The sequence below is a fragment of the Scyliorhinus torazame genome, chromosome 16 (assembly GCF_047496885.1).
Source record: "Scyliorhinus torazame isolate Kashiwa2021f chromosome 16, sScyTor2.1, whole genome shotgun sequence".
In the NCBI taxonomy this organism is placed as follows: Eukaryota; Metazoa; Chordata; class Chondrichthyes; order Carcharhiniformes; family Scyliorhinidae; genus Scyliorhinus; species Scyliorhinus torazame.
In genome coordinates, this window is record NC_092722.1 from 132,990,213 (window position 1) to 133,017,427 (window position 27,215).

At 46.6% G+C, this 27,215-nt stretch overlaps 1 pseudogene; it reads right to left on the bottom strand.

Moving 5' to 3' along the window:
* Positions 1-4,496: 4,496 nt before the first annotated feature.
* LOC140392300 (nucleosome assembly protein 1-like 1 pseudogene) overlaps positions 4,497-27,215 on the bottom strand; it is a 32,197-nt pseudogene continuing 9,478 nt past the window's right edge.

Here is a 27,215-nt window from a genome sequence, read left to right on the forward strand (position 1 = left end):
CTTGAAAGTGCATGATTAACAATGTCCATGAATTGTAGAACACTTCCATCCTCTCCCTCAGCTCAAACTTCACCATCTCGAGCCTCAGAAATTCCAGCAGGTCCCCCCGCCATGGCGAGGCACAGGGCGGAGAAGCTGACCTCCACCTCAGCAGGACCCGCCTCCAGGCAATCAGCGAGGAAACACCTGCCCCGCAACCGCCTGCAGCCTGGGCTTGCCCAACACCCTGAAAATGGCTTCTAGGGACATTCAAGGCTATGGGCCGTGCTGGCAAATGAGATTAAGTAAGAGGGTCCGGTGTTTTTCATGCGTCGGTGCAGACGTGATGGGTCGAAGGGCCTCTTCTCTGCTGTATTATTTTGTGATTCTATGAATAAAAATTCTAGCCTTGCCAGTGATGCCCATGTCCCGTGAAAGAATAAAAAAACATATTTTTCTCAATTTTTCTATTGAGCTACTATCCTTTCTCTCTCATATACAGGTCCCGGACCCCTTATCTGGTGTTGCAGAAATTGGAAGAACCCGAAAACCAGCTCCTGCCTTCCCCCAGACCCAAACCTTAAATCCAGAAAATTACTGTATCTGGTACACATCCGGTCCCGGGCTTCCAGACAACTGTGCCTGGAACCTATATTGCTAGCCAAATTTTTAATGCATCTCTGGTACAATTTAGAAAAATCTTTGCATTTTTTTATTTTGCTTAATTTTTGCAGGATCTAATTCGGGGCACAATGTACTGGCTGCGTCACCCCCCCCGCTCAGGTGAACGGGGATGCGACACAGCCAGTTAATTCTCAGGAGAGGCCTCTTCCAGGATTTACCGGGCTCACCATTCCCTTGCCAGATATAATGGGATCTCGCATGGGCGAGATCAGCATTTGGCAACTCAACATATTGTAGTGAGTAGCTAGTCTCACTCTAATATGCAGCCACCTGATCTACCCGGCTGGGGCTCTGGGGAGTCTGGGGGCTGCTTGGGAGGGGTTTAGAGATCGGGATGCCAGTTAAAAATCGCCACTGACAGCTTCTGGCGAGCGGAGTTCCTCAAGTGTGAAAATAGATAAGTCCCCTTGGCCGGATGGGATTTATCCTAGGATTCTCTGGGAAGCTAGGGAGGAGATTGCTGACCCTTTGGCTTTGATCTTTAAGTCATCTTTGTCTACAGGAATAGTGCCAGAAGACTGGAGGATAGCAAATGTTGTCCCCTTGTTCAAGAAGTGGAGTAGAGACAACCCCGGTAACTATAGACCAGTGAGCCTTACTTTTGTTGTGGGCAAAATATTGGAAAGGTTTAATAAGAGATAGGGTGTATAATCATCTGGAAAGGAATAATTTGATTAGAGATAGCCAACACGGTTTTGTGAAGGGTAGGTCGTGCCTCACAAACCTTATTGAGTTCTTTGAGTAGGTGACCAAACAGGTGGATGAGGGTAAAGCAGTTGATGTGGTGTATATGGATTTCAGTAAAGCATTTGATAAGGTTCCCCATGGTAGGCTACTGCAGAAAATACGGAGGCATGGGATTCAGGGAGATTTAGCAGTTTGGATCAGAAATTGGCTAGCTGGAAGAAGACAAAGGGTGGTGGTTGATGGGAAATGTTCAGACTGGAGTCCAGTTACTAGTGGTGTACCACAAGGATCTGTTTTGGGGCCACTGCTGTTTGTCATTTTTATAAATGACCTGGAGGAGGGCGTAGAAGGATGGGTGAGTAAATTTGCAGATGACACTAAAGTCGGTGGAGTTGTGAACAGTGCGAAAGGATGTTACAGAGGGACATAGATAAGCTGCAGCGCTGGGCTGAGAGTTGGCAAATGGAGTTTAATGCAGAAAAGTGTGAGGTGATTCATTTTGGAAGGAATAACAGGAAGACAGAGTACTGGGCTAATGGTAAGATTCTTGGCAGTGTGGATGAGCAGAGAGATCTCGGTATCCATGTACATAGATCCCTGAAAGTTGCCACCCAGGTTGAGAGGGTTGTTAAGAAGGCGTACGGTGTATTAGCTTTTATTGGTAGAGGGATTGCGTTTCGGAGCCATGAGGTCATGTTGCAGCTCTACAAAACTCTGGTGCGGCCGCATTTGGAGTATTGTGTGTAATTCTGGTCGCCGCATTATGGGGAGGATGTGGAAGCATTGGAAAGGGTGCAGAGGAGATTTACCAGAATGTTGCCTGGTATGGAGGGAAGATCTTATGAGGAAAGGCTGAGGGACTTGAGGCTGTTTTCGTTAGAGAGAAGAAGGTTAAGAGGTGACTTAATTGAGGCATACAAGATGATCAGAGGATTAGATAGGGTGGACAGTGAGAGCCTTTTTCCTCAGATGGTGATGTCTAGCACGAGGGGACATAGCTTTAAATTGAGGGGAGATAGATATAAGAAAGATGTCAGAGGTAGGTTCTTTACTCAGAGAGTAGTAAGGGCGTGGAATGCCCTGCCTGCAACAGTAGTGGACTCGCCAACACTAAGGGCATTCAAATGGTCATTGGATAGGCATATGGACGATAAGGGAATAGTGTAGATGAGCTTTAGAGTGGTTTCACAGGTCGGCGCAACATCGAGGGCCGAAGGGCCTGTACTGCACTGTAATGTTCTATGTTCTATGTTCTATATTCAGTGCAGGAAATGGGACTAAGTGTGGCCTTTGTGGGGCGTTCCCCAGGGTCCTGTTCGATAGCATGGTCTTTCTCGGCGCTACAAAACACCTGGCTAAAGGCGCTTGACGTGGGACTCTGTTGCAATTCGGTTAGATTGCACCCTACATGTTTTAGCTTCAACCACTTACAGTATATAATTGTTCCTCAGCAGATGGTTTATCAACTTCTACCATATCTCCCAAATCATTACCAATATCATAGGAGATCATTGCAATTAAATGTCTCTTTTGTGTGTAGAGTGATGCTGTGGTGCACTATTTTTTGCTTTAAAATTTTGAAGTTTACTTATCAGTAACAATGTGCTGTAACAGCTTGGCACTGTTATAAAAATATGACTGAATAAGTATACCTGTTGATATTCCTATTGTTGAAGAATAAGGTCGATCTAAATGTGCACAATCTTCTTTTATCCAGGTTAAATGTGAAACATAATTGGGATTTTACTTATTTCATGTGCTTTTATTCTTTCAAATTTCAGAATGTAGAGTCAGATGAAGGATGTCAATTTTTTACTTCAACTTTGGATGTGTCACCTGAATCAATGAGTCAAAAACATGAATTGGCACAACTTAAAGATGTACCTTCTGAATTTCATCTTGCCAATTTGGAGGTAACGAGAGGCCAGAATTTATAGAGGAAAAACCAGAAACGATAACGGTATAAAATTTTCATAGTTATTGTTAAACACTAGTGGCAGAATATAATGAGGAAATGGAGAAGAAGAAAATATGAGCACATTTGATAATGACTCTTTTACAGATCTCACAACCAATGTTTGTGTGTTTGGATTGGATTGGATTGGATTGGATTTGTTTATTGTCACGTGTACCGAGGTACAGTGAAAAGTATTTTTCTGCGAGCAGCTCAATAGATCATTAAGTACATGGGAAGAAAAGGAAATAAGAGAAAATACATAATAGGGTAACACAAGGTTTACAATGTAACTACATAAGCACAGGCATCGGGTAAAGCATACAGAGGTGTAGTGTTAATGAGGTCAGTCCATAAGAAGGTTGATTAGGAGTCTGTTTATTATTTTAAAAATAATATATATTTATTAAGTTACCAAATATGAACAGTAACAACAATATTAACAAAGAAATGCATTATTTTAAGCAACTATGATATTCAAACTAACTCCATTATACTCTAACCCCCTTAATTCTCGACCGTGTCCAGTTGTTTAAAGAATGAAATGAATGGCCGCCATCGCTTGGAAAACCTCCCCACCGAGCCTTTAATTTTATATTTAATCTTCTCCATATGTAAGAATAACATCATGTCTTCCATCCTTGCAGATGCTTTTGGAGGCATGGGAGACCCTCAATTAAGCAATATTCACTTCCTGGCTATTAAAGACGCAAAGGCAAGAACGTACGCCTCTACCCCGAATGGAATGCTGGAGAGTCTGAGACTCCAAATATTGCTACCAGTGGGCAAGGTTCTAGGGCCACCCGTAAAATCTTTGATATCGTATCAGAAAAGGAAACTCAGTATCCATCAAGCCTCGGACAAGACCAAAACACACGCGTGTAGTTAGTCGATATAAGTGAGCAGCGATCACACTTGTTCTCCACAACGCAAAGGAATCCACTCATCTTTGCTATGTTCTGTGTTGTGGCCATGGTAATGATGCACACAGAACATCTAGTTTTGGTCGATCCATGGTGCTTGCGCTCGAATGCTGAGCTGCATGCCCATCACCTGGTGAGGCATCCAATGTCAGAATACTTTGGGATGCTTTCGCAGTTGCAGGCACATCTGCACTATCAGGAATGATCTACATACCCTCACACTCCGGTATCTTAGCAGTATCAACATTAGGCATTACTTCTTCTTCACTTTATGTTTTAGTCTCAATTCGTGGCTCATCCTCATTTGATATAACGATACATGCTTTGCCTGTTGCTGTAGAACTGTACAAAATTGTATCCATCTGCTCTTGCTGCACATTTTTTAATGGACTAGCCTCGACTACCGGGGAATTCACTGCAGGAACTATTGATAAATCATTGTGCCTCTCTGGAGCCAATTTCTCCAAAATGGGGATTATTTCTTCAGTTACCAGTTGGCTGTTCGCAGTCGATTTGCTCTCAGCCAATTTGTTCGCTGTTACAATCCCGCTTTCAACCTCGGCACACTCTATTTTGGAACTTACACATGCATCGTTGTCCTGCGCAGATTGGAAGCTACTTGTTATCACCTCGTCATTAATGCCAAATAAAGCGAGTAAACCTTCATGATGTTCCTCTTCTGGCTCATCATCTGCTTCTTCACTTTTTTCATCGTAATCATTATCATCATAATGATCATCGGCATAATCATCATCATATTCATCATCATTGTAAATCTTCATCATCGTCTGCAATAACTCCTCCTGTGAAGTATCTGCTTGTGGAATTGTGTGTTCCTGCAAGAAGTGACCAATTTCAAAGTCAGCAGTGAGTCTTGCCGCAGAACCTTCATCCAGTTTCCTATCCTTTGGAACTGCAGGAGGACTAAAGAAATTGAAGAAAGTAATTTGGTACGGTTTTCGTAACTGTTCTACCAGTGCACCGACCCTTATGCTTTGTTTTAATGGTCTTGATTGTGATATTTTTTTCTTCCTTCCAGTCGATCTGGCATCCTGTGCATCCTATGATTTCTGGTTCATCAAAGAAGACCATAAGACATAGGAGCAGATTTGACCACTCGGCCCATCGAGTCTGCTCCGCCATTCAACCATGGCTGATATTTTCTCATCCCCATTCTCCTGCCTTCTCCCCATAAGCCCTGATCCCCTTATTAATCAAGAACCCATCTATCTCTGTCTTAAAGGCACTCAGTGATTTGACCTTCACAGTCTTCTGTGGCAAAGAGTTCCACAGATTCACCACCCTCTGGCTGAAGAAAATCCTCCTCATCTCTGTTTTAAAGGATCGTCCCTTTAGTCTGAGATGGTGTCCTCTGATTCTAGTTTTTCCTACAAGTGGACACATCTTCTCCACGTCCACTCTATCCAGGCCTCGCAGTATCCTGTAAGTTTCAATAAGATCCCCCCCCCCTCATCCTTCTAAACTCCAACGAGTACAGACCCAGATTCCTCAACCGTTCCTCATATGACAAGTTCTTCATTCCAAGGATCATTCTTGTGAACCTCCTCTGGACCCTTTCCAAGGCCAGCACATCCTTCCTTAGATATGGGGCCTAAAACTGCTCACAATGCTCCAAATGGGGTCTGACCAGAGCCTTATACAGCCTCAGAAGTACATCCCTGGTCTTGTATTCTAGCCCTATTGACACGAATGCTAACATTGCATTTGCCTTCTTAACTGCTGACTGAACCTGCACGATAACCTTAAGATAATCATGAACAAGGACTCCCAAGTCCCTTTGTACTTCTGATTTCCTAAGCATTTCCCCATTTAGAAAATAGTCTATGCCTAAATTCCTCTTTCCAAAGTGCATAAACTCCCACTCTTCCACATTGTATTTCATTTGCCACTTCATTGCCCACTCTCCTAGCTTGTCCAAATCCTTCTGCAGCCCCGTTGCTTCCTCAATACTACCTGTCCCTCTACAGATCTTTGTATCATCTGCAAACTTAGCAACAGTGCCTTCAGTTCCTTCTTCCAGATCATTAATGTATACTGTGAAAAGTTGTGGTCCCAGCACAGACCCCTGGGGCACACCACTAGTCACAGGCTGCCATCCTGAAAAAGACCCCTTTATCCCCACTCTCTGCCTTCTGCCAGTCAGCCAATCCTCTATCCATGCCAGGAACTTACCCTTAACACCATCAGCTTTTAACTTATTTAACAGGCTCTGTGCGGCACCTTGTCAAAGGCCTTCTGGAAATCTAAATAAATAAGGTCCACTGGTTCTCCTTTGTCTAACTTGCTTGTTACCTCCTCAAAGAACTCTAACAGATTTGGCAGGCACGACCTCCCTTTGACAAAGCCGTGCTAACTCAGTCCTATTTTACCATGCACTTCCAAGTACTTCGCGATCTCATCTTTAATAACAGACTCTAAAATCTTACCAATGACCGAAGTCAGGCTAACCGGCCTATAATTTCCCATCTTCTGCCTCCCTCCCTTCTTAAACAGTGGTGTTACATTAGTCACTTTCCAGTCCTCTGGGATCCTTTTGCCTCCAGCGATTCCTGAAAGATCATCACCAATGCCTCCACAATTTCCTCAGCTATCTCTATTAGAACCCTGGGGTGTAGTCCATCCCTTCCAGGTGACTTATCCACCGTCAGACCTTTCAGCTTCTCCTTAGTAATGATCACTGCACTCACCTCTGCCCCCTGGTTCTCCTGGAGCTCTGGCATCCCACTGGTGTCTTCCACTGTGAAGACTGATGGAAAGTAACTATTCAGTTCATTTGCCATTTCTTTGTTTCCTATTATTACTTCTCCCGCCACATTTTCTAGTAGTCCAATGTCTATTTTTGCCTCTCTCTTACCTTTTATATATTGAAAAAAACTCTTCCTATCTTCCTTTGATTACTAGATAGCTTTCACACATACTTCATCTTCTCCCCCCCTTATTGCTTTTCTAGTTGTCCTCTGCTCACTTTTAAAGGCTTCCCAATCCTCTGGCTTCCCACTAATTCTCGCCACCTTGTATTCTTTTTCTTTAGCTTTTATGTTGTCCTTGACATCCCTCGTCAGCCATGGATGCCTTGTCCTCCCCTCAGCATGTTTCTTCCTCCTTGGGATGAATTTCTTTTGTGCTTTCCTAATAACTCCCCAAAACTCCTACCATTGCTGTCCCACTGTCTTCCCTGCTAGGGTCCTTTTCCAATCAACCCTGGCCAGCTCCTCCATCATGTCTTTGTAGTTACCCTTATTTAATTGTAATACCGTTACATCTGGTTAAGCTTTTCCCTCTCAAACTGCAGGGAAAATTTTATCATATTGTGGTCACTGCTCCCTAAGGGTTCCTTCACCTTAAGTTCCCTAATCAGGTCTGCATCATTACACATCACCAAATCCAGAATTGCCTGTTCCCTAGTAGGCTCTGTCACAAGCTGCTCCAAAAAACCATCTCTTAGACATTCCACAAATTCATTTTCTTGGGATCCGCTGCCAACCTGATTTTTCCAGTCCACCTTCATACTGAAGTCCCCCATGATTATTGAAATATTGCCTTTTTTACATGCCTTTTCTATCTCCTGATTTATTTTCTGCCCCACATCCTGACTAGTGCTAGGGGGCCTGTACATAACTCCCATCAGAGTTTTTTTACCTTTGCGATTCCTCAACTCTACCCACAGAGATTCTATGCCTTCTGATCCTATATCGCTCCTTGCTATTGATTTGACTTCATTCCTTACTAACAATGCAATCCCGCCCCCTTTGCCCATCTGCCTGTCCTTTTGATCGGACATATATCCTTGGATATTTAGATCCCAGCCCTGATCCCCTTGCAGCCACGTCTCTGCCCACAACATTGTACCGACCAATTTCAATGTGCGCAACAAGCTCATTTACCTTGTTCCGTATACGGCGCGCATTTAGGTACAACACCCTAAATCCTGCATTGATCACCTCCCTTTTCACATTCTCCTCAGTCACTGTACCCTGTACTGTGGCCCTTTTAAATTTTTGACTATGTCTTCTCTGCCTTACGCTTTCCCCCTTACTGCTTTTTGTTTCTGGCCCCGTTTTACTTCCCTCCGACTTCCTGCATCGGTTCCCAGCCCCCTGCCACATTAGTTTAAACCCTCCCCAACAGCACTAGCAAACACCCCCCTCCTCCTCCTCCCCCCCGGGACATCGGTACCAGTCCTGCCCAGGTGCAGTCAATCCGGTTTGTACTGGTCCCACCTCCCCCAGAACCAGTTCCAATGCCCCAGGAATTTGAATCCCTCTCTTTTGCACCATCTCTTGAGCCACGTTCATCTTATCTATCCTCACATTCCTACTCTGACTAGCTCGTGGCACTAGTAGCAATCCTGAGATTACTACGTTTGGGATCCTACCTTCTACTTTTTCTCCTAACTCCCTGAATTCAGCTTGTAGGACCTCATCCCGTTTTTTACATATATCGTTGGTGCCTATGTGCACCAGGACAGCTGGCTGTTCACCCTCTCCCCCAGACTGTCCTGCAGCTTCTCTGAGAAGAAACAATCTAACTCATTGGGCGGTGACTCCATCTTGTATGCTTTAGTCAGTGCTTAATTTGTGGAATACTCATTTGGCTCAAACTTAAACTCCAGAGTAAAACTCATTAGCTGCCCTGGACCTGAAAGTTTCACCTCTAAGTCTTGTAAATGCTTTAAGATGGACTAACCGTGCTCCTGTATCATGTCATTGAGCATATCCACATTCTTGAAGACGGTTAACCAGAAGTCTGGAACTCCTATTGGCTCCTCCATCTCTTCATCTGGTGTATCTTCCTCCGCCTTGACTTTTGCTTTTTTCTCATTGGATAGCTGCTTCACTTCATCTCATTGCCATTTGCAATCATCCTCTGATGTAGCGCTGTCTGGAATGTATAGATGCTCAACTAGATTCAGTGCCTCACACGCTTTTGCTCCTATGATGGACTCCGTTCCGTGTCCACAATGTAAAATGTTATGGTGTGACTTTTATTGTGTATCCATGCTTCGAGATCACACGCACCTAATGTGGCAATCGCCTTCCCATTGTAGTCTCTCAGCAGTCTTGTTTGATTGACGACTGTCGGGTTTACTGTTCAAATCTGACAAACCAATAAGGTTGGTCTCACCCCCGTGTCGAGCTTGCATTTAATTAAAGTGCCATTGATCATCAATGGAATCGTCCATCTGTCTTCCGTGGAGTCAACATTTTTTATTTTTATTTAGAGTACCCAATTATTTCTTTTCCAATTAAGGGGCAATTTAGCATAGACAATCCACCTAACCTGCACATCTTTGGGTTGTGGCGGTGAACCCCATGCAAACATGGTGAGAATGTGCAAACTCCACACGGACAGTGACCCAGGGCCCGGATTCGAACCCGGGTCCTCAGCGCCGCAATCCAGTGCTAACCACTGCGCCACATGCCGCCCCACCGCCGAGTCAACAACACCATGGCTATTGCTGCAACTGGTATGTAGGACTTCTTCACTTTGCACATTCCGAGTCATCATGCCCTCAGTCAAAATCAGATCAACAAAAAATAGGTCTTTAATGCACATCTGAACAACCACGTTAATCAATCCTGTTTGGTACCCAGTCGGACATGAAAAACATTGCCTCACAAAATGATTTGATCTGCCACACTTGGAACACACCTTCCCAAATGCTGGACATTGTCATTTAAAACGGCCACCCCCACTGGGAGCACATTTCTTATTGGAATACGTTACCAAGCTTATGGCGCTGGCATCTTCTTCCACAACAAAACGTTTCGGGTTCAGAGTACGAATCTGCTGTGCAGCTAGCTCGTTTGCATGACAAATCTTGATAGCATTTTGTAATTGAAGGTCTTCTTCCCTCAATAGACTATCGCAAACCTTATCATTCGATGTCCGAAACACTATCTGATCGCGGATCATTGACGACTTTAAAGTACTGAAATTGCACGATGAGCCTTCAACTGCAAATTGGTCAGAAGACTATCGAAAGATTCTCCTGCCCTTGAGTGCGCGTGTGAAAGATATAAAGCTTGTATGTTTCATTTTTCTTCGGGGAGCAATGGTGATCAAAGTATTTAATTACTTCAGCAAAGCTCTTGCTTTCTGCTTTGCTCTTGACCACAAAGGTATTATAAATTTTGATAGCTTGAAGATCTGCTTTCGTGAGCAGCAACACAATAAGCCTCTCATCAGGCTGTGTGTGCAGGTCAAGGGCTACAACAAAGAGGTCGAATTGCTGTTTAAAAACATGTAAATTTTTGTCTACGTTACTGGTGACTTGAAGCTTGGTGGGGTGCCTTCAAACCTTCCATCTCTAACTTCACAGTCTTTCTCTGTATTGTGTTCCAGCTGCCAGTAGCTTACCGGGTAGGTGGAAGAATTTTATTTTCCTTTCTCCGGGCTGTTCCATCCCGTCTTGTCCATAGATATCTTCAATTGTTCTACACGCTCGGTACCATGTTATGTTGTGTTGTGGCCGTGGTAATGATGCACACAGAACATCTAGTTCTTTGACGAGTAATATAGTTTATTGACAAAAAGATAATTAACAAACTATAATACAAATGGTAACAAATAATTGAACTCGACTGTCCTCTAGTACGACTTACTACCAATTGCCGAATCTCTGGCGCCACATGGCTCATCTCTATCGCTAACTGCTGGTCGGAGGTTGTATGGATGACTGCGTACATTAATGTGTAAATGCATATCACCACAATCTTCACCTTAGTCCAATGTATTCTATGTAATACTTTGAACTGAATCAAACTCAGTTTCGTGCAAGATGAAGTGGAATTCACCCATGTAGAATTATTCCCCCCAAGCCTCCTCAGTAAGTCCAGGGCCTAACTCCTCAACCCATTCCTCCTTTACTCCATCCAAAGGGGCAGTATCCAAAGAAAGAGAAGTCTATTCAAGTTTGAGATAAACCGTCTGTTTTGTTGTGCCAAGGACAGGATCTTATCCAACAAGGCAGAGGATTTGGTCAGGGGGAAGGAAAAAAAACACTTGGGTTAATAATCTCAAATTTGAAATAAACAAAAAAGGTTGGAGCCAGTAAACTAAATGTGTTCATGAGTCTCTCAAGGCTGGCAGTACTTTCTTTTAAAAGCAAGTCCCCGAAGTGCACAAGGCGTCCTGCCCCCAAGACCTGAACGGTGGGTCCAAGCCCAAAGGCACAAAAAGGTGATTGTCACAGATCGGCGAAAGCAAAGACAGCGAGAGAAGGTTGAAGTACTGCTGGAACTGTTTCCAAATCCTGTGGGAGGAGATCACCTCTGGATTTGAGGAAAGACCTGCAAGGGAGAAGGGGAGCGATGCAGTAATTATGGCACCTGGGGAAGAGGTTGTGATGCAAGACTGAGCCTGCATTTTACCCCAATTTGAGCCTGGATCATTCATCTTGATAGTTTGGATCCTGCTTGCAAGAGTCAAAGAAAGATTGGTCCAGCTCTGTAAGTCCACTTTAACATTACCGATGAGACTTGAACAGTTTGTGAAGAAAAGTCCATGAATGGACTACGCGGATCCCCAGGTATTGGAAATTAAAGGGCGAGAGATGAAATGGCAGTGAACTAAGTTGAGCCATTCTGACTAATGGATTCACCGGAAATCACTCATTTTTATCCACATTAATTTGTATCCTGAGAAGATGCCAAATGTTGTGAGTATCCTCATTAAGTTGTCCACCGAGGAGGCCAGGACTGTAATATATAAAAGTAGATCATCAGCGTAAAGTGCGATCTGGTGCTCCACTCCCTTCCAGTGTATATCCTTCCACCCATCTGATGCCCTTAACGCTATTGAAAGGAGCTCAATAGCTAGTTCAAAGAACAATGGGGAAGGTGGGCAACCTGGCCAATGCCCCTGCCTAACAGACAATACTTTGAAGAAACTGTACGGATGTTGGCTTTAGGGGTATCAGATGAATCCAGGAGGAAGATTTGGGCTGAAACCAAATCTCCCTAAAATCTCAAAGAGATAGATCCATTCCACCCTATCAAATGCTTTTTCAGCATCCAAGGATACTATGACTTGAGGTTCCCGAGCAGTAGGGGGGAAAAGGACAATGTTTAAGAGGCATTGGCCATTGGCCGACAATGTCTGCCTTTAATAAAGCCTGTCTGGTCTTCTGACACTAAACTTGGTGATAGGGCTCCATTTGGGATGCCAGGACTTCACCAGTAGTTTAGCGCCTGTGTTAAGAAGTGAAATGGGTTGGTATGACTGTTATGGACGAGGTGTTTTCAGAACTCCAAAATGTATCATGGAGTTCAACCAACCTACCCCTTTAATGGATTGTTGCTTTTCCAGCACACGGTTTGTTCCCCAGATGTGATATTACAATTATGGACACGTGGTTTTTTGTTTTTTTTAAATATATTTTATTCAAAATTTTGTGGCCAAACATAACAGTACATAGTTTTTCCTTTGAACAACAGCAAAGCAATATAAATAACCGCGGCCAATTTTAAACAAATAAATAAATAATATATAAACAAAAACAAAACCAAGTGGCAACTGCTGTTGTCTTCTTCTTTTCCATTCCCTCTATCTTTCTGTGAGGTAGTCGACGAACGGTTGCCACCGCCTGGTGAACCCTTGAGCCGAACCTCTTAATACGAACTTGATCCGTTCTAACTTTATAAACCCTGCCATGTCGTTTATCCAGGTCTCCACACCCGGGGGTTTGGCTTCCTTCCACATTAACAATATCCTGCGCCGGGCTACTAGGGACGCAAAGGCCAAAACATCAGCCTCTCTCGCCTCCTGCAGTCCCGGCTCTTCTGCAACCCCGAATATAGCCAACCCCCAGCTTGGTTCGACCCGGACCCCCACCACCTTCAAAAGCACCTTTGCCACCCCCACCCAGAACCCCTGTAGTGCCGAGCATGACCAGAACATGTGGGTGTGATTCGCTGGGCTTCTCGAGCATCTCCCACACCTATCCTCTACCCCCAAAAATTTACTGAGCCGTGCTCCAGTCATATGCGCCCTGTGTAGAACCTTGAATTGTATCAGGCTTAGCCTGGCACACGAGGACGATGAGTTTACCCTACGTAAGGCGTCAGCCCACAGCCCCTCCTCAATCTCCTCCCCCAGCTCTTCTTCCCATTTCCCTTTCAGCTCATCTACCATGATCTCCCCCTCGTCCCTCATTTCCCTATATATGTCCGACACCTTGCCATCCCCCACCCATGTCTCTGAGATCACTCTATCCTGCACCTCCTGCGTCGGGAGCTGCGGAAATTCCCTCACCTGTTGCCTCGCGAAAGCCCTCAGTTGCATATACCGAAATGCATTCCCTTGGGGCAACCCATATTTTTCCGTCAGCGCACCCAGACTCGCAAACGTCCCATCTACGAACAGATCTCTCAATTGTACTACCCCAGCTCTTTGCCATGCTCCAAATCCCCCATCCATTCTCCCCGGAACAAACCTATGGTTATTTCTTATCGGGGACCGCACCGAGGCTCCCGTCTTTCCCCTATGCCGTCTCCACTGCCCCCAAATTTTCAATGTAGCCACCACCACCGGGCTTGTGGTGTATTTCTTCGGTGAGAACGGCAACGGTGCCGTCACCATTGCTTGTAGGCTAGTCCCCCTGCAGGACGCCCTCTCCAATCTCTTCCACGCCGCTCCCTCCCCTTCTCCCATCCACTTACACACCATTGAAACATTGGCGGCCCAGTAATAGTCGTTTAGGCTCGGTAGTGCCAACCCCCCGCTGTCCCTACTACGCTGCAAAAATCCCCTCCTCACTCTCGGGGTCTTCCCGGCCCACACAAAACTCATAACACTCTTCTCGATTCTCTTGAAAAAAGCCTTCGTGACCACCACCGGGAGGCACTGAAACACGAAAAGGAATCTCGGGAGGACCACCATTTTAACCGCCTGCACCCTACCTGCCAGTGACAGGGACACCATGTCCCATCTCTTAATGTCCTCCTCCATCTGTTCCACCAACCGCGTTAAATTAAGCCTGTGTAATGTACCCCAATTCTTGGCTATCTGGATCCCCAAGTACCAGAAGTCCCTTGTTACCTTCCTCAACGGTAAATCCTCTATTTCCCTGCTCTGCTCCCCTGGATGCACCACGAACAACTCACTTTTCCCCATGTTCAATTTATACCCTGAAAAATCCCCAAACTCCCCAAGTATCCGCATTATCTCTGGCATCCCTCCGCCGGGTCCGCCACATACAACAACAAATCATCCGCATACAGAGATACCCGGTGTTCTTCTCCTCCCCTGAGTACTTCCCTCCACTTCCTGGAACCCCTCAATGCTATGGCCAGGGGCTCAATCGCCAGTGCAAACAATAATGGGGACAGAGGACATCCCTGCCTCGTCCCTCTATGGAGCCGAAAATAGTCAGACCCCCGTCCATTCGTGACCACGCTCGCCATCGGGGCCCTATACAGCAACTGTACCCACCTGATATACCCATCTCCAAAGCCAAATCTCCTCAGCACCTCCCACAAATAATCCCACTCCATTCTATCAAATGCTTTCTCGGCATCCATCGCCACCACTATCTCCGCTTCCCCCTCTGGTGGGGGCATCATCATTACCCCTAGCAGCCTCCGTATATTTGTGTTCAGCTGTCTCCCCTTCACAAACCCAGTTTGGTCCTCATGAACCACCCCCGGGACACAATCCTCTATCCTCGTTGCCATTACCTTGCCAGAATCTTAGCATCCACATTCAGGAGGGAAATGGGCCTATCTTCCTTCTTTAGGAGGAGCGATATCGTTGCCTCTGACATAGTCGGGGGCAGCTGCCCCCTTTCCCTAGCCTCATTAAAGGTTCTCATCAGTAGCGGGGCCAGCAAGTCCATATATTTCCTATAAAATTCCACTGGGAATCCGTCTGGTCCCGGGGCTTTCCCCTCCTGCATGCTTCCAATCCCTTTCACCAATTCCTCCGTCTCAATCTGTGCTCCCAGTCCCGCCCTCTCCTGCTCCTCCACCTTAGGAAATTCCAGCTGATCCAGAAAGCACATCATTCTCTCCTTCCCTTCCAGGGGCTGAGCTTCATATAATCTTTCATAAAATGCCTTGAACACTCCATTCACTCTCTCCGCTCCCCGCTCCATCTCTCCCTCCTCATCTCTCACCCCCCCTATCTCCCTCGCTGCTCCCCTTTTCCTCGGTTGGTGGGCCAGCAACCTGCTCGCCTTCTCCCCATATTCGTACTGTACACCCTGTGCCTTCCTCCATTGTGCCTCTGCATTACCCGTAGTCAACAAGTCAAATTCTACATGTAGCCTTTGCCTTTCCCTGTACAGTCCCTCCTCCGGTGCCTCCGCATATTGTCTGTCCACCCTCAAAAGTTCTTTCAACAACCGCTCCCTTTCCCTACCCTCCTGCTTTCCTTTATGTGCCCTGATAGATATCAGCTCCCCTCTAACCATAGCCTTCAACACCTCCCAGACCATTCCCACCTGAACCTCCCCATTGTCATTGAGTTCCAAGTACCTTTCAATACACCCCCTCACCCTTAAACACACCCCCTCATCTGCCAATAATCCCATGTCCATTCTCCAGGGTGGGTGCTGTTCTTTTTCCTCCCCTATCTCCAGGTCCACCCAATGTGGAGCGTGGTCCGAAATAGCTATAGCCGTGTACTCCGTCCCCGTCACCTTCGGGATCAGTGCCCTTCCCAAAACAAAAAAGTCTATCCGTGAATAGACTTCGTGGACATAGGGGAAAAACGAAAACTCCTTACTCCTAGGTCTACTAAATCTCCAGGGGTCTACTCCTCCCATCTGCTCCATAAAGTCCTTGAGCACCCTAGCTGCAGCCGGCCTCCTTCCGGTCCTGGACCTCGATCTGTCCAGCCCTGGGTCCAGCACCGTATTAAAATCTCCACCCATTACCAACTTTCCCGCCTCTAGGTCCGGGATGCGTCCCAACATACGCCTCATAAAATTTGCATCATCCCAGTTCGGGGCATATACGTTCACTAAAACCACCACCTCCCCTTGCAATCTGCCACTCACCATCACGTATCTGCCCCCACGATCCGCCACTATGGTCTTTGCCTCAAACATTACCCGCTTCCCCACTAATATAGCCACCCCCCTGTTTTTTGCGTCTAGCCCCGAATGAAACAGCTGCCCCACCCATCCTTTGCGAAGTCTGACCTGGTCTATCAGTTTCAGATGCGTCTCCTGCAGCATAACCACATCTGCCTTAAGTTTTTTTAGGTGTGCGAGTACCCGTGCCCTCTTAATCGGCCCGTTCAGCCCTCTCACATTCCACGTGATCAGCCGGGTTGGGGGGCTCTTTACCCCCCCCCCCTTGTCGACTAGCCATCTCCTTTTTCAATCCAGCTCCTCACCCGGTTCCCACGTAGCCGTATCTCCCCCCAACGGCGCTCTCCCGCCCCGACCACCCCACCCCATACCAGCTCCCCCTTCTCCCCAGCAGCAGCAACCCAGTTAACCCCCCCCCGCTAGATCCCTTTCTAGCGTAATTGCACCCCCCATGTTGCTCCCAGAAGTCAGCAAACTCTGGCCGACCTCGCCTTCCCCCCGTGACCCCGGCCCCCACTGTGCGAGGCCCCCTCCTTCCTGCTTCCCTGTTCCCGCCATGATTACCATAGCGCGGGAACAAAGCCTGCGCTTCCCATTTGGCCCCGCCCCCAATGGCCGGCGCCCCCAGCTCCTCATCCTCCCTCCCCCCCCTCCCCCACGACATGGGGAAGAGAGAAAAGTTACAGGGTCGCAGGATTAACAACTTGGGAAATCATCTCTTCCCCCATTTCCCCCCCCTTCACCCCACGTAGTCACCCCACCACTTTGTCCCAAACGTTCTTTTTCTAGCCCGCTTATTATAGTTTCTCCTCGACAATAAATGTCCACGCCTCTTCTGCCGTTTCAAAGTAGTGGTGTTTCCCTTGATGTGTGACCCACAGTCTTGCCGGCTGCAGCATTCCAAATTTAACCTTCCTTTTGTGCAGCACCGCCTTGGCCCGATTAAAGCTTGCCCTCCTTCTCGCCACCTCCGCACTCCAATCTTGATATACGCGGATCACCACGTTCTCCCACCTACTGCTCCGGGTTTTCTTTGCCCATCTGAGGACCATCTCTCTGTCCTTATATCGGAGAAATCTCACCACTATGGCTCGAGGAATTTCTCCAGCCCTCGGTCTTCGCGCCATAACTCGATAAGCTCCCTCCACCTCCAACGGGCCCGTCGGGGCCTCCGATCCCATTAACGGGTGAAGCATCGTGCTCACATATGCCCCGATGTCCGCCCCTTCTGCACCTTTGGGAAGACCAAGAATCCTTAAATTCTTCCTCCTCGCATTACTCTCCAGCACCTCCAGCCTTTCCACACACCTTTTGTGTTGTGCCTCGTGCATCTCTGTCTTCACCACCAGGCCCTGTATTTCATCCTCATTCTCAGCAGCCTTTGCCTTCACGACCCGAAGCTCCTGCTCCTGGGTCTTTTGCTCCTCCTTTAGCCCTTCAATCGCCTGTAATATCGGGGCCAACAACTCCTTCTTCATCTCCTTTTTAAGTTCTTCCACGCAGCGCCGCAGGAACTCTTGTTGGTCAGGGCCCCATATTAAACTGCCACCTTCCGACGCCATCTTGCTTTGTGCTTGCCTTCCTGGCCGCTGCTCTAGAGGATCCACCGCAATCCGGCCACATTCCTCTCCTTTTTCCATCCGTGTCCAGGGGGGATTCCCTTCTGGTTTACCGCACAGTGTTTTTAGCCGTTAAAATTGCCGTTGGGGCTCCTATTAAGAGCCCAAAAGTCCGTTCCACTGGGAGTTGCCGAAACGTGCGACCTAGCTGGTCATCGCCGCACCCGGAAGTCGACACGTGGATTTTTAACACATAACACTGTTTATTCCATGAACTCAAATTAACCTATTAAATAAACATTGGATCTCTTAATACCCCTTACTTCAAAGATAACCCCGAACATAATACAACACTAAATAATCCCTCAAAATGTTCCTTCAAACATCCAAAAGGCTTCAAACCTTCAAAACAGTAACACACCAGGTCACAGTTAATATATATTTTCTGTTTTATGGCAGAGATATATCAGCTTGGTTGACTTCAGCTCCAGCACCTTGCTTTTCTTCCTGCAGCTCTCTGGAAACACACGGACACACCCAAGCTGCTTTTTCAAACTGGCTTTCTCCCTTCAAGCAACTCACAGCAAACCAGAACTTCTCAAGCTGCTGTCTCAAACTGGATTTCTCCTTTTAAGCAGCTCACAGCAAAACAGCCAGGCACTTTTAAACTGCTCTCAGCAAAATCAGCCAGGCACTTTTCAGCTGCTGTCAGCAAAACCAGCCAGGTACTTTTCAGCTGCTCTCAGCAAAACTGAAACCAAAAGCAGAAGTGAGCTCAGCTCCCCCTCAACCTCTGACATCACTTCAGTAATATGATCAACTCCATTCCTTAAAGGTACATTGCTTAAACATCCATTTCTTAAAGGTACTCTCACATGACACCTCCCCCCAAGAAACCCCCCCCCATCAACTTCAAGATGGTTTCATTTTTCACTTTTGCACCATCGACTAAATGCACACAGTAAAATACTTTTACGTTTCACAAAAAAAAACAACACACGCAAACAGGCATAATAATATAGTCCATTTTTCTTTGCTCTTCTTCCTCCAACCGAAATCCTTTTTGATTGACAGTCTCTTTGAACAAAGTCTCTGCACGATCCATCCATTCCTCTACTTCTCAGCATTTCTCTTTACAATCAGATACTTTAGTTCAATCTGACCACAGAATCCCTTGCAATTCTCCAATACAGGAGCATGTGTTACCACAGCTTTCGGGCAGTCAATTGCCTGTTGAAAGTCCACTGTCCATTTACATTTTTGACGTTTCATTAGCAAGTCCATCAGTGGAGTAATCACGCTACGAAACCTTTGCACAAAGGTTCGATCAAATTCATTCATGCTAAGAGATCGCATTATTTCCCTTGAGGGTATCGAAACTCCGCAAGGAAAGTGATTCGAGCTTCTCCGAATTCACTTTTGGCTAGGTTCATCACCAAACTGAAGTGGATCGAAGAACTCCATACGATGTTTTGAATGTTCTTTCCATGTCTTGCAGTTGGAAATAAAAGCAGATTGTCCCACTTTCTCAATGCAATCCTTCAAACGCGGGATAGGATAAGAGTCCGTTCTTGTAACTGCATTCACCTTTCGATAGTCCACACACAACCGTTGGGTACCGTCTGGTTTAGGTACCATCACTATGGGTGAGCTCCATTGGCTGCAACCCACTTCAATTATGCCATTTTTAAGTATACTCTCAACCTCTTTGTTAACCTGTGCCAATTTTAAAGGATTAAGCCTATATGGATGTTGTTTGATAGGAACAGCATTTCCCACATCTACATCATGTACAACCATTTGAGTACTTCCCAATTTATCTCTACAAACCTGCCCATGTGATATCAATAACTCTTTCAGGTCAGTTCGTTCATCCCAATTTTTAAGAACATCCTCATTTTCCAATTTAATTTGAGGTATGTCAAATTCACAATCATCTGGATTCGGCTCGTCACTCTGAGTTAGAATCATTATAACCTCCTTTTTCTCTCCTTCCCTTTCAACGTACCTTTTAAGCATATTCACATGACACACTCGGTGAGTTTTCCTTCTATCTAGTGTTTTTACCACATAATTCACCTCACTTAATTCCCTTTCAATTTGATACGGTCCACAAAACCTAGCTTTTAAAGGCTCACATACCACGGGTAACAACACTAAAACTTTATCCCCACTGACAAAACTATGAACTTTGGATTTCCTGTCCGCTACCTGTTTCATCACATTTTGGGCAACTTTCAAATGTTGTCTAGCCAATTCACCTGCTCTATTTAATCATTCCCTAAAATTTGACACGTAATCCAACAGTGTAACTTCCGATTTCTCACCCAACAATTTTTCCTTAATCAATTTAAGTGGTCCTCTTACCTCATGACCAAAAATTAGTTCAAAAGGGCTAAATTTGGTAGACTCATTAGGTGCATCCCTAATTGCAAACAATACGAATGGGATTCCTTTATCCCAATCCTCTGGATAATCTTGACAATACGCCCTCAACATTGTTTTTAATGTCTGATGCCACCTTTCTAATGCTCCCTGCGATTCTGGATGGTACGCAGTTGATTTAAATTGTTTTATTCCTAAGCTATCCGTAACTTCCTTGAATAACTTTGAAGTAAAATTTGAACCTTGATCCGATTGAATTTCTGTGGGTAGTCCATATCTAGTAAAGAATTTAAGTAATTTCTCCACAATCCTTTTAGTTGTAATATTATGTACTGGAATGGCCTCTGGAAACCTAGTCGACACATCCATTATAGTCAAAAGATATTGATTCCCACTTTTTGTTTTAGGAAGCAGTCCTACACAATCGATTAGGACCCTTGTAAAAGGTTCCTCAAATGCTGGAATGGATATTAAGGGTGCTGATTTTATTACATGACCTGATTGACAAACTTTTACGACATCTCTACTTAGTCCAGGCCAATACATTTTTTTCTGGATTTTAGCTTGAGTTTTCCTTATTCCCAAATGACCTCCCACTGGTACCTCATGTGCAACTCGCAACACCTCCTTTCTATACCCTACCGGCAATACTACTTGATGAACTTCTGCCCACTTTTCATCCACCTGCATATGTACAGGTCTCCATTTTCTCATCAAGACGTCACTTTTACGGTAATAACACTCTGGTATACTCTCAGATTCCTCTTCCGTATATGCTTTCTGATATATCCATTTTATTTCTACATTTTTCTGTTGTAACTCCGCCAATTTTCCTGAACTAAGAATATCCGCCTCATCCTCCACCTGCTCTTGTTCTTTTTCAACCATCTGATCAAAAAACGTTTCTGATAATTTCACTTCAACTTCATATTCACTCTTTAATTTCTCCTCTTGTCTTAACCTGTGACTTTACGACCTTGTTAGTACACAGTCCGGAAAAATCCCAGGATATTCGTCCTTCAACCCTTCAGTTGTCTGATTTTCCACTGGCTTATCAACCACAGTAGGCATAACTCCCATCTGCGATCCAGCTATATCATTCCCCAAGATAAACTGTATTCCTGGACAAGATAGTTTATCAATTACTCCTACTACCACTTCACCACTCTTCACTGGACTTTCCAACCTTACCTTATGGAACACTACTCCTCTCACCCTGAATTCCACATATTACCACCTTTTCTGGCAACATTCTTCCCAAACTACATAATTCCTCATCTCTTACCATTAAAGATTGACTAGCCCCTGTATCTCTTAAAATTGTTACTTCTTTACCTGATCCTCCCGATACACATGAGTAAACTTTATCCACACAAGTAAATTCCATAAAGAGATCTGGCACCTTCTTAACAATTACTTCTTGAACAGGCTGTACAATCGTTTGCACCTCCTTCGCTTCCCTTGGGCTTTCCTTTACCACTCTAACAAATCCCACTGTCTTATCCTATTTTACCACATCGGCCTTCCCATTGCTTTCCTTCAACCACCAACACTGTGACTTTAGATGGCCTAGTTTATTGCAGTGAAAACATTTGAAACTTTTCATCTCTCTTCCACCCTCCTGGATTTCTTTTTTAATCTGAGGTACACTCTCTTTATTGTCTCCCATCAGATCACCTTTACCTTTACCACTTGAGTATTTCTCATGTCCCCAGTTTCTATCCCTCACCGGCTGAAACTGATGTCGGAAACCAATCTTTGATTTATAAACTTATTCACAATCATCTGCCATTTCTGCTGCTAATCTTGCAGTTTTAACCCTCTGTTCTTCCACATGAGTTCTCACTACATCAGGAATTGAATTTTTAAATAATTTCTCTGAGAGCTTCATACGTTTGGTCTATTTTCAAAGCCCTTGTCCACCTATCAAAATTACTCTGTTTGAGCCTTTCAAACTCCAAGTATGTTTGACCAAATTCTTTCCTTAAATTTCTAAACCTTTGTCTGTAAGCTTCAGGCAATAGCTCATATGCACTTAAGATGGATTTCTTCACCTCCTCATACGTTCCAGATACCTCCTCCGGTAGTGATGCAAACACTTCACTAGCTCTACCTACCAGCTTTGTTTGAATCAGTAATACCTACATGTCCTGTGGCCATTGCATTTGTTTAGCTACCTTCTCAAATGAAATGAAAAAGGCGTCTACCTCCTTCTCGTCAAACCTTGGCAATGCTTGGACATATTTAAATAGATCCCCACCACGTCTTCGACTACGGCGCTGTCTCATTATCCCCATCCATCTCCTCCAACTGTACGTGTCCCTTTGCGTCTGCCAATTTTAACTGATTTTCATGTTTCAGAGCCATTTTCCGAAGTTCAAACTCTCTCTCTTTGTCCCTTTCCTCTGTATCTCTTTCTTTGTTTCTTTCTTCTCTCTCCTTTCCTTTTTCCTCTCTATCTCTATCTCTTTCTTTTTATTTCATTGCATATTCAAGCCGCTTTAATTCTTTTTCATGTTCAAGTTGCTTTAATTCTTTTTCATGTTCAAATTGCTTAATCTGCAACTGGAGCTTTGCCATATCTAATGAGTCAGAATGTATCACAGGCAAACGTAAATGCCCAGATACCGCGTTAAGCACATCATCTTTTCATATTTTGCAGTGTTAACTCAGTGAGTGAGTGAGCTCAGCTCCCCCCCCCCCCCCCCCCCAACCTCTGACATCGCTTCAGTAATATTATCAACTCCATTCCTTAAAGGTACATTGCTTAAACATCCATTTCTTAAAGGTACTCTCATGTGACAATGACCTACATTCTACTGGGTCCTTACCCCCTTTATTTTATTTTATTTTTTAATTAAGGGAAATTTAACGTGGCCAATCCACCTACCCTGTACATCTTTGTGTTGTGGGGGTGAGAACCATGCCGACATAGGGAGAATGTGCAACCTCCACACGGACAGTGACCTGGGGCCGGGATCGAACTGGGTCCTCATCACAGTGAGGCATCAGTACTAACCACTGCGCCACCGTGCCGCCCCGATACCCCTTCAAGGAGCATGATATTGATGCCTGAGTGAGGGTCGGAGTAGTGACCCCCTAGACAGTGAATCATTAAACATGTCCATTAATAGAGGTGTGAGCTGCTCTGAGATCCTTTTATAAAATTCAGTTGGGAAGCTGTCAGGACTGGGGGCTTTACCAGATTGCAGCCGCCCAATACATTTCAATATTTCTTCTGGACTTAAGGAGGATTCCACTTCCTGTCTCCTGCCTCCCTCAATGGCCGGGATGTGTAGACCATCGAGAAAACTCTTCACACCTGAAGAGTTTGGAGGAAGCTCTGACTCCTATATCTCATGATAATACAAACTGAAAGCCGCATTAACCTGGCGAGGAGCTGACACTAAATTACCTTCCGTGTGGAGTTTGCACATTCTCCCCGTGGAGAGTTAGCGGGAATCAGGGGGAAAGCTCTCCACTGGCTGGAATCATACCTGGCACAAAGGAAGATGGTTGTGGTGGTTGGAGGTCAATCATCTCAGCTCCAGGACATCATTGCAGGATTTCCTCAGGATAGTGTCCTAGGCCCAACCAACTTCAGCTGCTTCATCAATGACCTCCCTTCCATCATAAGGTCAGAAGTGGGGGTGTTTGCGGATGACTCCACAATGTTCAGCACTATTCACGACTCCTCAGATAATGAAGCAGTCCATGTCCAAATGCAGCAAGACCTCGACAATATCCAGGCATGCGCTGACAAGTGCCAAGTTACATTCACGTCACAGCCAGGCGATGACCATCTCCTACAAGAGAGGATCTAACCACTGCCCCTTGACATTCATGGTATTACCATCACTTAATCCTCACAATCAACATCCTGGGAATTACCATTGATCAGACATTGAACTGGACGAACCACATTAATATTGTGGCTACCAGGGCAGGTCAAAAGCTAGGAATCCTACGCCGAGTAACTTATCTCCTGATTCCCCAAAGCCTGTCCACTATCTACAAGGCACAAGTCAGGAGTGTAATGGTATACTCTCCACTTGCCTGGATGAGCGGCACGGTAACACAGTGGTTAGCACTTTTGCTTCACAGCACCAGGGTCTCAGGTTCAATTCCCGGCTTGGGTCACTGTTTATGCGGAGTCTGCACATTCCCCCTGTGTCTGCGTGCGTTTCCTCTCGGTGCTCCATTTTTTCCCCACAAGTCCCGAATGACGTGCTATTAGGTAATTTGAACATTCTGAATTCTCCCTCGGTGTCCCCGAACAAGTGCCAGAATGTGGCGACTAGGGGATTTTCACAGTAACTTCATTACAGTGTTCACGTAAGCCTACTTGTACAATAAAGATTATTATTATTATAGAGTGCAACTGCAACAATACTCAAGAAGCTTGACGCCATCCAGGACAGAGCAGCCCACTTGATTGCTTTCCCCCTTCCACAAACATTCAAACCATCCATCACCGACGAACAGTGGCAGCCGTGCGTAACATCTGCAAGATGCACTGCAGTAACTCACCAAGGTTCCTTAGACAACACCTTCCAAACTCATGGCCACCACCATCCAGATGCACAAGAGCATCAGATATCTGGGAACCCCACCACGTGGAGCTTCCCCTCCAAGTCACTCACCACCCCGACATGGAAACATATCGGCACTCCTTCACTGTTGTTGAGGCAACATCCTGGAACTCCCTCCCTAACAGTAAATGGGTGTACCTACACCTCAAGCACTGCAACGGTTCAAGAAGTCAACTCACAACCACCTTCTGAATGGCAACGAGGGACGGGCAATAAATGCTGGCTTTACCAGCAACGTCCACATTAAAAAAGAAGCACAACCCCCGACCCACACACCGGTTACCGCTACCCCCCCACAACCCGGAGTACATCCGAAACCCTGTCCTACACGATATGCCGGCATCCATATCGACCACCATGGCTGGGTTCTCTGGCTACTGAAGGCATCAGCTACCCATCCCCCTGGGCTGCATGCGTTGGACTGTCTAACATTGTGCATTGGAAAAGGCTGCTCATTACCGCAGGAAGCGGGAGAAGCCTGGAGTGGGACCCCGGCAGAGCAGCGGGCCCTGGACGTAGTCGGTAGACCCGAGGAAAGGGCAGTCGCCAGGGTGGAGGTCGGCCTCGGGCGGGACCCCGCTGAGTTGCGGTTCCTCGTGATAAGTGTATCAACCGCCCCCAACACCACCCTCGCCTCCACACCACCACACCACCCTCAACCCCACAAAACCTTCACACCACCCTCACCCCCAGAGCACCCTCAACCCTACACCGCCCTCACACCAGTCCCACTATCCCCCCCCCCCCATCCAAGGCCCGTGCGCCGTCTAATCATGCGTTGTGTCTTGCAGGACCTAGGGCGGGACCTTCTGGTGCCCCCGCCATCAGCCACATCTAGAGCCATGAAGACACCGATTTCCCGTCACAGCTGTCTCCAACACCTTCCACCATCCCAGAGACACTCATCTCGGTTGGGCACTTAGTGATGAGGTTCCTGGAACACCATCTGGTGCACACCACACACATGCTCTGGTACAGCAGGTGGAGGTAGCAACTCCCGAGAGGACAGACAATCAGAGGGTGGGCCGGCCCCAGAGACTAGCTGCCATCCAGATGGGTTTTGGGCTTCTGGAACGGACAGTCCCATCAATCGTGGAGATGCAGTCATAGAGCCAGGAACAACATGAGAGGTTGTTGGCAAGCATCCAGCACCTGCAGGCGCAGGTGGAGAAGTCCAACCACATGCAGAAGCAGGAGGTGGTTGGCCATGCGTGCCACCCAGGCCAATACCGCACAGGTGGCGCCCGCGATGGAGGTCTTGGGGGTGAGGGTTTCGGCCATGGATCAGCATGTCCAAGGCCTGGAGCATTCTGTGCAGGTGGTGGATGAGTCCCAGGACAGGGCTGCCCTTTCCAGAGCCTCCTGGACATTGCAGCGGCATTCTTATGTGTGGCCCAGTCACAGCTGGCCATGGCTGAGAGCATCGGCGGCATTGCCCAGACTCTGGCCAACATGGTACAGACGCAGGGGTAGGTGGCCCAGTCCCAGAGAGAGATCGCGCAGTCACTGGCTGATGTGGCAAATACCCAGAAGGTTGTGGCACAGTCACAGCATGATGTGGCGCAGTCCTTGACGGAAGTGGTCAACTTCCTGTGCTCCATGGCCGTGGAAACGCAGACCTTGGGTGTGATGGCAACGGGACTCTGGGACTGGCAGCGCCAGGAGGTAGGGGAGCCTCCGGGTTAGCTCCACTCGCACCACCATCCGATGGAGTAGCCCGCGAGTCATCGGGCACCCCAAGGGAGGAGGATGTGATGGCGCCCGTGCCGGTGACTCCCGCAGGTGATGTGCCGGAACACCGCAGCACTTCAGACTCCCCCCTCCTGTCCCTGGCACATCTGGTGGGCAGCGGGAAGAACACCAGCAAGCCGCCTACATTCCGGATGCACAGTCTGGGGATCCACCTGGACGTAGCGTTAAGATCCATAAGGCCAGAAAAGTAGGCACTAGTTAAGTTGGCACTGTGCAGGGCACAGTTTAGCAATAGGGGCTAGCGCACGTATCTGTATATATGTTTTCACATTAAATACCTGCTCACAATGTTACAACGCCCCTCCCCCCTCCCGCTCCCCCGACGTCTCCAACTCCGGTACCCCAGGGATTCGTTAGGACCATGTGTTGGAATGACCAGCTCGCATGCAGGGATCACCCAGGTAGACGGTGTTGAATGATGCGGAGCACCAGAGTTCATCGCAGAGCGGGTTGTCATCATCCTCCATCCCATGGACCATACCCACTGTTGCTGCCAACCCAGGCCTGCACACTGTAGTGCGGCAGGTATGTATCATGAAGGGGGTTGCAGGCGGGTGTGTGGCTGGGAGGGGGGTGTGGACAGTGTCTGTGCCCCTGGCCAGTCCACCCACCAGTCGGTGAACCTGGACGTGATCAGAGCAT